This window comes from Impatiens glandulifera, chromosome 1 (assembly GCF_907164915.1).
Source record: "Impatiens glandulifera chromosome 1, dImpGla2.1, whole genome shotgun sequence".
Lineage (NCBI taxonomy): Eukaryota > Viridiplantae > Streptophyta > Magnoliopsida > Ericales > Balsaminaceae > Impatiens > Impatiens glandulifera.
In genome coordinates, this window is record NC_061862.1 from 62,109,728 (window position 1) to 62,122,721 (window position 12,994).

A 12,994-nucleotide genomic window follows, 5' to 3' on the forward strand; every position below is an offset into this window, starting at 1 on the left:
ATTTTTTTTTGTAAATTTCGGATTTTGTTGAATTTGATAAATTGTTTTGATATATTTCTCACAATATTGTTTCACACTTTTGAATATTAGTGTGATGAAAAATAACCTGTTTATTACTTGTTGTATTTCAGGACTACCCTCATTCAAAGGGTTTAATAGATTTTCTACATCAATTTTTTAATAGCAGTCAAAAGATGTTCATTTTCATCCATTGCATCTTCTAGTTTTAAGCTTGTCACAAGATGACAAACAACACAATATACGTGACCGTAACAACATGCATCATGGGATAGACACTTCTTTGACGATAAAAAAGAATCATTAATACACAGGTTGCGCTACATATTATCTATGCAATCTAAATTTTGAAACTGTTATACATTTCCTTTTAGTTTCTACTTTTAGCATACAAGGATAATGTGTCACGGTCCTTCCAAACTATAGTTCTGTCTTGATTTTATATTTTACAATTTCTATGCATTTTCATTATTTACAAATTCATATGCAGTATGTATGTTACTTGTCAGGTAAAGTTGATGGAGATTTTAGAGATAGAGACCCTCACCTTGAGAGATTCCATGAATTTAAGGGATATTAGAATAACTCTTAAATTATTCAGAGAGTTGGTCCTAAGATAGTTAATGGTTGGGCTGACAAATTTGTTCATCACAAAATAGATCATGATCCAAAGTCTTTGGCTGTCGTTGGAGAGGCAAAATGGTGCTAGTGGTTGGACTTCTGAATTTGAGCGGGTGAAATAATATACTTAATTGAATGAAGTAAGCTTAATTTTATTCTATGATGCTCTCTACATATTTACAAAGTTTTAATGATTTTAATTTTATCATCATTTTAGACCTGTTTCAAAAACACGAGAAAATCTAAATGCCGAAAACGTATAAAATATCTTTTGGAATGAACTTAAATGATCACTCTATCATGGCATGACATGATTTTTTTTATACTCCACTTGAATGGTGTAACTTGATGTATTTATTTAGTTCTTTCTTTTAATATACAACTATTGACACATTTATGTTTTGTATGTTAATATGATTAATCTCAGATCATGAAGGTGAATCAAATGAGAGACGTAAATATATCGGATATTGCTGTCATGTAGTAGAGCCGCTTATTGGTCCATACATGTATAATAATTCTATTTATCTTTTTAATGTGTTTATTATATATAATTGTTTGAATAACACTATACAATTAATTGCAGGATATTATTAAAATCTTCATTCATTATATATCAACGTTTACCCGAATTCAGGTAAGTTTTCTTTTTCTCCTATTTAAATTTATACTATCATATTTTTATTTTTAGATCGCATACTTTGTTTTTATACCTTATATGTTTATTTTTAAATACATGATATAATCTTTTTTTTTTTTATGCATTATCGATTTTAAAACTTATAAGAATTTAAATTTAAAGAATCCATGCTTAGTTGAAAAATAAATAAACTTATATACCATCCTTAATTTTAATTTAACTTTATAAATGTTAAAAATATTAATAGAATTTGTATTAGATTTATTAAATCTTATTTTACATTTTTTTCTATTTAATCCTATATAATTTAAATTTTAAATTTAAATTAAAACTATTACTTTATTTAATTCTATTTTTAACATATAATTATTATTTTTAATATAAAATTGTTTTCTCATTAAATTTAAATTTTGCATTAAACTTTTAAATTTAAATTTGAATTTAACTTATATAAAATACATATTTTCTATTTAATTTAATACTATATCAATTTTTCATTTAACTTTTTTTTATACAAGCATGTAACATATTTTACATTAAATTTTATTTCGTTTTTATATTATGTATTTCTAGAATAGATATTTAAAATAATCTTATTATTTTTCTAAATAATTTTTAATTTTTAATTAAACATACTTTTACTATTAATTTATAAATAAATTTTTATATTTTGCATTAAACATATTTTTCATTAAACTTTAAAAATGGTATTTTTTTCAATTTAATCTAATGTAATTTAAATTTTCATTAAATTTAAATTATCATTAAACCTAGTTTAAACATATTTTGCCTTACATTTTATTTAGATTTACTTATATATTTATTATATTAAATATTATTTATTTTTTAAATATCTATAAGTTTATAAATAATTTAAAATTTTGACTTAAATTTAAATTTATTATTAAATCATAAATAAATTTTATATTTTACATTAAATGTATTTAATTAAATTTAAATTTCATTAAACTTATTAAAATTTAATTTTTCATTTAATATTATATAATTCTTATAAAGTTTATCAATAATTTTAAATTTTCATTTAAACTTATATTATAATTTTTATTCATAAACAAATTTTTATATTTTATAAAATTTAAATTTGGATTAAAGTTATTAAAATTATATATTTTTTTCTATTTTCATTATATTTAAATATTGCATTAAAATGATTTTCATTAAATTTAAATTTGTATTAATTTTTTAAAGCATATTCTATATTATATTTTATTTAATTTTTTACTTATTTATTTTTATATTAAGAACATAATATATTTTTTAAAATATTTTTATAATATTTATAAATAATTTTAAATAAACTCATATTTATTATTAATTCATAAACACATTTTATATTTTGCATTAAATTTACTTTCATTAAATTTATATTGGATAAAACTTATTAAAAAAAATATTTTTTATTAAATATTATTTAGATTTTTACTTATATATAGAATATTATTTATTTTTTAAATATTCTTAATATTTTTAAATAATTTTGAATGTTTTACTTATATATTTTACTTATATATAAATAATATTTAATTTAAATTTTTCAATAATTATTTTTTTATTAAATTTAAATTTGTATTAAATCTATTAAAACAATTTAACCCATATTTTACATTAAAATTTATTTAATTTTTTTTACTTATATATTTCTTATATTGTGAATATTCTTATATTTTAAATATTCTTATTATATTTATAAATAAGTTTAAATTAAACTTATATTTATATTAATTCATAAACAAACTTATATATTTTTATTAAATTTAAATTTTACTATTAAATAAAAAACCAATATTTGAGAAAAGAAATCAAAATTGGAAATCTCCAAAAAGACCATTTTGTAAGTAGAGGTAGGAGAGATTTTTTGCATTAAAATAATCGTGAAGGTTTTTTAGAATTGACATACCACATACCGGGTGAAGTGATTTAAATAAATTCAATAAGCAATGATCTAGTTGGATCCATACCAAGGTGAAGTGTGTTGTCCGGAATGTCCGGTTACGAACTACTTATGAATATAAGGTTTGTTGTCTAAAATTTTGAGTAAAGATTTGAACAGAAAGAGAAAAAGAAAATATAATTGTTTAAATTTGCAGGGTTCTTCCAAATTTAGAGAGATTCCAGTTGTGATAATGTCATCAAAGAATATATTGAATCGAATTGACAGGTAAAAATTATTGAATGATTGTTTTTTTATGAACTTATCAACCGTTATCGATGGTAATTCTATAAATCCATTAATGAACCTCTAAATTCACTATTTGGATCGGAGCTTGGTCATCATCTTCTACGTAATAGTACCCATGTCTCATCTCATCTTTCTGTCTATGATCTTTTGTCAATATACTTTTCTGAAGTTATTTCTTGACATCAATGCCTTTGATTTTTAGGGATCAGAATTTCTTGAGGGTTTTTTGCACTGCTGATCAAATAGACCGACAACCAGCACCAAAAGTTCCAGTTATTGGTTATATATCGAATATTAATGGTCTTTTTAAACCACAATTGGATGGTAAACTCTCCATATGAAGGCTTCGGTATTTGCTCATCTTATTTTCTATATGGTAAAGACCTAATTATAATTAAAATTTTTTTTTTTGAAATTTCTGATTTTGTTTGAATTTGATAAATTGTTTTGATACATTTCTCACAATATTGTTTCACACTTTTGAATATTAGTGTGATGAAAAATAACCTGTTTATTACTTGTTGTATTTTAGGACTACCCTCATTCAAAGGTTTTTAGTAGATTTTCTACATCAATTTGTTAATAGCAGTCAAGATGGTGTTCATTTTCATCCTTTGCATCTTCTAGTTTTAAGCTTGTCACAAGATGACAAACAACACAATATACGTGACCGTAACAACATGCATCATGGGCTAGACACTTCTTTGATGATAAAAAAGAATCTTTAATACACAGGTTGCGCTACAAATTATCTATACAATCTAAATTTTGAAACTGTTGATACATTTCCTTTTAGTTTCTACTTTTAGCATACAAAGATAATGTGTCATGGTCCTTCCAAACTATAGTTCTGTCTTGGTTTTATATTTTACAATTTCTATGCATTTTCATTATTTACAAATTCATATGCAGTATGTTACTTGTCAGGTAAAGTTGATGGAGATTTTAGAGCTAGAGACCCTCACTTTGAGAGATTCCATGAATTTAAGGGATATTAGAATAACTTTTAAATTATTGAGAGAGTTGGTCCTAAGATAGCTAATGGTTGGGCTGACAAATTTGTTCACCACAAAATAGATCATGATCCAACATCTTTGGCAATCTTTGGAGAGGCAAAATGGTGCTAGTGGTTGGACTTCTGAATTTGAGCGGGTGGAACAATATACTTAATCGAATGAAGTAAGCTTAATTTTATTCTGTGATGCTCTCTACATATTTACAAAGTTTTAATGATTTTAATTTTATCATCATTTTAGACCTGTTTCAAAAACACGAGAAAATCTAAATGCGGAAAACATATAAAATATCTTGTGGAATGAACTAAAATGATCACTCTATCATTGCATTGACATGATTTTTTTATACTCACACTATATTGAATGGTTGTAATTTGATGTATTTATTTAGTTCTTTCTTTTAATATACAACTATTGACACATTTATGTTTTGTATGTTAATATGATTAATCTCAGATCATTAAGGTGAATCAAATAAGAGACGTAAATATATCGGATATTGTTGTCATGTAGCTGAGCCGCTTATTGGTCCATACATGTATAATAATTTTATTTATCTTTTTAATGAGTTTATCATATATAATTGTTTGAATAACACTATACAATTAATTGCAGGATATTATTAAAATCTTCATTCATTATATATCAACGTTTACACGAATTCAGGTAAGTTTTCTTTTCATTCTATTTAAATTTATATTATCATATTTTTATTTTTAAATTGCATACTTTGTTTTTATACCTTATAGGTTTATTTTTAAATACATGATATAATCTTTTTTTTTTTTATGCATTATCGATTTTAAAAATTATAAGAATTTAAATTTAAAGAATCAATGCTTAGTTTAGAAATAAATAAACTTATATACCATCCTTAATTTTAATTTAACTTTATAAATGTTAAAAATATTAATAGAATTTGTATTAAATTTATTAAAATCTTATTTTACATTTTTTTTTTCTATTTAATCCTATATAATTTAAATTTTAAATACATCTAATTTAAATCAAAACTATTACTTTATTTAATTCTATTTTTAACATATAATTATTATTTTTTATATAAAATTATTTTCTCATTAAATTTAAATTTTGCATTAAACATATTTTTATTAAATTTAAATTTGAATTTAACTTATATAAAATACATATTTTCTATTTAATCTAATACTATATCAATTTTGCATTTAACTTTTTTTTATACAAGCACTTAACATATTTTACAATAAATTTTATTTCGTTTTTATATTTATGTATTTCTTAAGAATATATATTTTAAATGATCTTATTATTTTTCTAAATAATTTTAAATTTTTAATTAAACGTACTTTTACTATTAATTCATAAATAAATTTTTATGTTTTGCATTAAACATATTTTTCATTAAACTTATAAAAATGGTATTTTTTCAATTTAATTTAATATAATTTAAATTTTAATTAAATTTATTTTCATTAAATTTAAATTATCATTAAACCTAGTTTAAACATATTTTGCCTTACATTTTATTTAAATTTACTTATATATTTCTTATATTAAAAATATTATTTATTTTTTAAATAATCTTATAATTTTTATAAATAATTTAAAATTTTAACTTAAATTTAAATTTATTATTAATTTATAAATAAATTTTATATTTTACATTAAATGTATTTAATTAAATTAAATTTCATTAAACTTATTAAAATTAAAATTTTTCATTAAATATTATATAATTTAAATATGTATTAAATATTTTATAATTTTATTTTTATATATAATATAATTTAAATTTAAAATATACATTAAACTTCTTAAACAAAATTCATTATATTTTATTTAATCTTTTACATATATATTTCTTTTATTAAGAATATTACTTGTTTTTTAAATATTCTTATAATGTTTATCACTAAATTTTAAATTTTCATTTAAACTTATATTATAATTTTTATTCATAAACAAATTTTTATATTTTAATAAAATTAAAATTTGGATTAAATTTATTAAAATTATATATTTTTTTTCTATTTTCATTATATTTAAATATTGCATTAAAATGAATTTTATTAAATTTAAATTTGTATTAATTTTTTACAGCATATTTTGTATTAAATTTTATTTAAGTTTTTACTTATTTATTTTTATATTAAGAACATAATATATTTTTTAAAATATTTTTATAATATTTATAAATAATTTAAAATTTTTAATTAAACTCATATTTATTATTAATTCATAAACACATTTTTATATTTTTCATTAAATGTATTTTAAATAAATTTAAATTTACACTAAACTTATGAAAATTTCATTTTTCAATTAATTTAATATAATTTAAATTTTGTATTAAACTTACTTTCATTAAATTTATATTTGAATAAAACTTGTTAAAAAAATATTTTTTATTAAATATTATTTAGATTTTTACTTATATATTTTTTATATATAGAATATTATTTATTTTTTAAATATTCTTAAAATTGTTATAAATAATTTTGAATTAAAATTATATTTATCATTAAATAATAAACAAACTTTAATATTTTACATTAAACTTTTAAAATTTTTATTATTTCTATTTAATATAATATAATATAAATTTTCCAATAAACATTTTTTATTAGATTTAAATTTTAATTAAATCTATTAAACCTATTAAACCCATATTTTGCATTAAAGTTTATTTATTTTTTTTACTTATATTTTTCTTATATTATTATATTTTAAATATTCTTATTATATATAAATAATTTTAAATTAAACTTATATTTATAATAATTCATAAACAAACTTATATATTTTTGCATATTTTTATTAAATTTAAATTTTGCTATTAAATAAAAAACCAATATTTAAGAAAAGAAATTAAAATTGGAAATCTCAAAAGAATATTGTGTAAGTAGAGGTAGGAGAGATTTTTTGCATTACAATAATAGTGAAGGTTCGAGAATGCACATACCACGTACCGGGCGAAGCGATTTAAATAAATTCAAGAAGCAATGATCTAGTTGGATCAATACCAAGGTGAAGTGTGTTGTCCGGAATATCCGGTTACGAACTACTCATGAAGATCCAGGTAAGGTTTGTTGTCTAAAATTTTGAGTAAAGATTTGAACAAAAAAAGATTAAGATAATATTTTTTTTAAAATTTGTAGGTTCTTCCAAATATAGAGAGATTTCAGTTATGATAATGTTATTAAAGAATATATTGAATCGAATTGACAGGTAAAAATTATTGATTGATTGTTTTTTCTATGAACTTATCAACCGTTACCTATGATGGTAATTCTATAAAGTCATTAATGAACCTCTAAATTCATTATTTGGATCGGAGCTTGGTCATCATCTTTTACGTACTAGTACCCATGTCTCATCTCATCTCTTTGTCTATGATCTTTTGTCAACAATTTTTTTTAAGTTATTTCTTGACATCCATGCCTTTGATTTTCAAGGATAAGAATTTATTGAGGGTTTTTTGCACAGCTGATCAAAATAGACTGACAACCGCACCAAACATTCCTGTTATTGGTTATTATATATCCAATATTAATGGACTTTTTAAACAACAATTGGATGGTAAACTCTCCATATGAAGGCTTCTGCATTCGCTCAAGTTATTTTCTATATGGTAATGGACTAATTATAATTTAAAATTTGTTTTGAAATTTCTGATTTTGTTTGAATTTGAAAAATTATTTTGATACATTTCTCATAATATTGTTTCACACTTTTGAATATTAGTGTGATGAAAAATAACCTGTTTATTACTTGTTGTATTTCAAGACTACCCTCATTCAAAGGGTTTTAATAGATTTTCTACACCAATTTGTTAATAGCAGTCAAGATGGTGTCCATTTTCATCCCTTGCATCTTCTAGTTTTAAGATTGTCACAAGATGACAAACAACACAATATACGTGACCGTAACAACATGCATCATGGGCTAGACACTTCTTTGACGATAAAAAAGAATGTTTAATACACAGGTTGCGCTACATATTATCTATGCAATCTAAATTTTGAAACTGTTGATACATTTCCTTTTAGTTTCTAATTTTAGCATACAAGGATAATGTGTCATGGTCCTTCCAAACTATAGTTCTGTCTTGGTTTTATATTTTACAATTTCTATGCATTTTCATTATTTACAAATTCATATGCAGTATGTTACTTGTCAGGTAAAGTTGATGGAGATTTTAGAGATAGAGACCCTCACCTTGAGAGATTCCATGAATTTAAGGGATATTAGAATAACTCTTAAATTATTCAGAGAGTTGGTCCTAAGATAGCTAATGGTTGGGCTGACAAATTTGTTCATCACAAAATAGATCATGATCCAAAATCTTTGGCTGTCTTTGGAGAGGCAAAATGGTGCTAGTGGTTGGACTTCTGAATTTGAGCGGGTGGAACAATATACTTAATTGAATGAAGTAAGCTTAATTTTATTCTCTGATGCTCTCTACATATTTACAAAGTTTTAATGATTTTAATTTTATCATCATTTTAGACCTGTTTCAAAAACACGAGAAAATCTAAATGCGGAAAACGTATAAAATATCTTGTAGAATGAACTTAAATGATCACTCTATCATTGCATTGACATGATTTTTTTTATATTCACATTATATTGAATGGTTGTAACTTGATGTATTTATTTAGATCTTTCTTTTAATATACAACTATTGACACATTTATGTTTTGTATGTTAATATGATTAATTTCAGATCATGAAGGTGAATCAAATGAGAGACGTAAATATATCGGATATTGTTGTCATGTAGCAGAGCCGCTTATTGGTCCATACATGTATAATAATTCTATTTATCTTTTTAATGTGTTTATTATATATAATTGTTTGAATAACACTATACAATTAATTGCAGGATATTATTAAAATCTTCATAATGATGTATCAACGTTTACACGAATTCAGGTAAGTTTTCTTTTCCTCCTATTTAAATTTATATTATCATATTTTTATTTTTAGATCGCATACTTTGTTTTTATACATTATAGGTTTATTTTTAAATACATGATATAATTTTTTTTTATGCATTATCGATTTTAAAAATTATAAGAATTTAAATTTAAAGAATCCATGTTTAGTTTAGAAATAAATAAACTTATATACCATCCTTAATTTTAATTTAACTTTATAAATGTTAAAAATATTAATAGAATTTGTATTAGATTTATTAAAATCTTATTTTACATTTTTTTTATTTAATCATATATAATTTAAATTTTAAATACATCTAATTTAAATCAAAACTATTACTTTATTTAATTTTATTTTTAACATATAATTATTATTTTTTATATAAAATTATTTTCTCATTAAATTTAAATTTTGCATTAAACATATTTTTATTAAATTTAAATTTGAATTTAACTTATATAAAATACATATTTTCTATTTAATCTAATACTATATCAATTTTGCATTTAACTTTTTTTTATACAAGCATTTAACACATTTTACATTAAATTTTATTTCGTTTTTATATTTATGTATTTCTTAAGAATATATATTTTAAATAATCTTATTATTTTTCAAAATAATTTTTAATTTTTAATTAAACATACTTTTACTATTAATTTATAAATAAATTTTTATATTTTGCATTAAACATATTTTTCATTAAACTTATAAAAATGGTATTTTTTTCAATTTAATCTAATGTAATTTAAATTTCCATTAATTTTATTTTTATTAAATTTAAATTATCATTAAACCTATTTTAAACATATTTTGCCTTACATTTTATTTAGATTTACTTATATATTTATTATATTAAAAATATTATTTATTTTGTAAATAATCTTATAATGTTTATAAATAATTTAAAATTTTGACTTAAATTTAAATTTATTATTAATTCATAAATAAATTTTATATTTTACATTAAATGTATTTAATTAAATTTAAATTTCATTAAACTTATTAAAATTTAATTTTTTCATTAAATATTATATAATTTAAATTTGTATTAAACATTTTATAATTTTATTTTTATATATAATATAATTTAAATTTAAAATATACATTAAACTTCTTAAAAAAAATTCATTATATTTTATTTAGTTTTTTACATATATATTTCTTTTATTAAGAATATTACTTGTTTTTTTATATATTCTTATAATGTTTATCAATAATTTTAAATTTTCATTTAAACTTATATTATAATTTTTATTCATAAGCAGATTTTTATATTTTATAAAATTAAAATTTGGATTAAAGTTATTAAAATTATATATTTTTTTCTATTTTCATTATATTTAAATATTGCATTAAAATGATTTTTATTAAATTTAAATTTGTATTAATTTTTTAAAGCATATTCTGTATTAAATTTTATTTAATTTTTTACTTTTTTACTTTTATATTAAGAACATAATATATTTTTTAAAATATTTTTATAATATTTATAAATAATTTTAAATAACCTCATATTTATTATTAATTCATAAACACATTTTTATATTTTGCATTAAATGTATTTTCATTAAATTTAAATTTACACTAAACTTATGAAAATTTCATTTTTAATTAATTTAATATAATTTAAATTTTGTATTAAACTTACTTTCATTAAATTTATATTTGGATAAAACTTATTAAAAAAATATTTTTTATTAAATATTATTTAGATTTTTACTTATATATAGAATATAATTTATTTTTTAAATATTCTTAATATTTTTAAATAATTTTGAATGTTTTACTTATATATTTTACTTATATATAAATAATATTTAATTTAAATTTTTCAATAATTTTTTTTTATTAAATTTAAATTTGTATTAAATCTATTAAAACAATTAAACCCATATTTTACATTAAAATTTATTTAATTTTTTTAATTATATATTTCTTATATTCTGAATATTATTATATTTTAAATATTCTTATTATATTTATAAATAATTTTAAATTAAACTTATATTTATATTAATTCATAAACAAACTTATATATTTTTATTAAAATAAAATTTTTCTATTAAATAAAAAACCAATATTTGAGAAAAGAAATCAAAATTGGAACTCTCCAAAAAGACCATTTTTTAAGTAGAGGTAGGAGAGATTTTTTGCATTTCAATAATCGTGAAGGTTTTTTAGAATTGACATACCACATACCAGGTGAAGCGATTTAAATAAATTCAAGAAGCAATGATCTAGTTGGATCCATACCAAGGTGAAGTGTGTTGTCCGGAATGTCCGGTTACGAACTACTTATGAAGATCAATGTAAGGTTTGTTGTCTAAAATTTTGAGTAAAGATTTGAACAGAAAGAGAAAAAGAAAATATAATTGTTTAAATTTGCAGGGTTCTTCCAAATTTAGAGATTCTAGTTGTGATAATGTCATCAAAGAATATATTGAATCGAATTGACAGGTAAAAAATTATTGATTGATTGTTTTTTTATGAACTTATCAACCGTTACCGATGGTAATTCTATAAATCCATTAATGAACCTCTAAATTCATTATTTGGATCGGAGCTTGGTCATCATCTTCTACGTACTAGTACCCATGTCTCATCTCATCTTTCTGTCCATAATCTTTTGTCAATAAACTTTTCTAAAGTTATTTCTTGACATCAATGCCTTTGATTTTTAGGGATCAGAATTTCTTGAGGGTTTTTTGCACTGCTGATCAAAATAGACCGACAACTAGCACCAAAAGTTCTAGTTATTGGTTATATATCGAATATTAATGGACTTTTTAAACCACAATTGGATGGTAAACTCTCCATATGAAGGTTTCGGTATTTTCTTAAGTTATTTTCTATATGGTAAAGACCTAATTATAATTTATTTATTTTTTTGAAATTTCTGATTTTGTTTGAATTTGATAAATTGTTTTGATACATTTCTCACAATATTGTTTCACACTTTTGAATATTAGTGTGATGAAAAATAACCTGTTTATTACTTGTTGTATTTCAGGACTACCCACATTCAAAGGTTTTTAGTAGATTTTCTACATCAATTTGTTAATAGCAGTCAAGATGGTGTTCATTTTCATCCTTTGCATCTTCTAGTTTTAGGCTTGTCACAAGATGACAAACAACACAATATACGTGACGGTAACAACATGCATCATGGGCTAGACACTTTTTTGACGATAAAAGAAAAGAATCTTTAATGCACAGGTTGCGCTACATATTATCTATGCAATCTAAATTTTGAAACTATTGATACATTTCCTTTTAGTTTCTACTTTTAGCATACAAGGATAATGTGTCATGGTCCTTCCAAACTATAGTTTTGTCTTGGTTTTATATTTTACAATTTCTATGCATTTTCATTATTTGCAAATTCATATGCAATATGTTACTTGTCAGGTAAAGTTGATGGAGATTTTAGAGCTAGAGACCCTCACCTTGAGAGATTCCATGAATTTAAGGGATATTAGAATAACTCTTAAATTATTCAGAGAGTTGGTCCTAAGATAGCTAATGGTTGGGATGACAAATTTGTTCATCACAAAATAGATCATGATCCAAAAT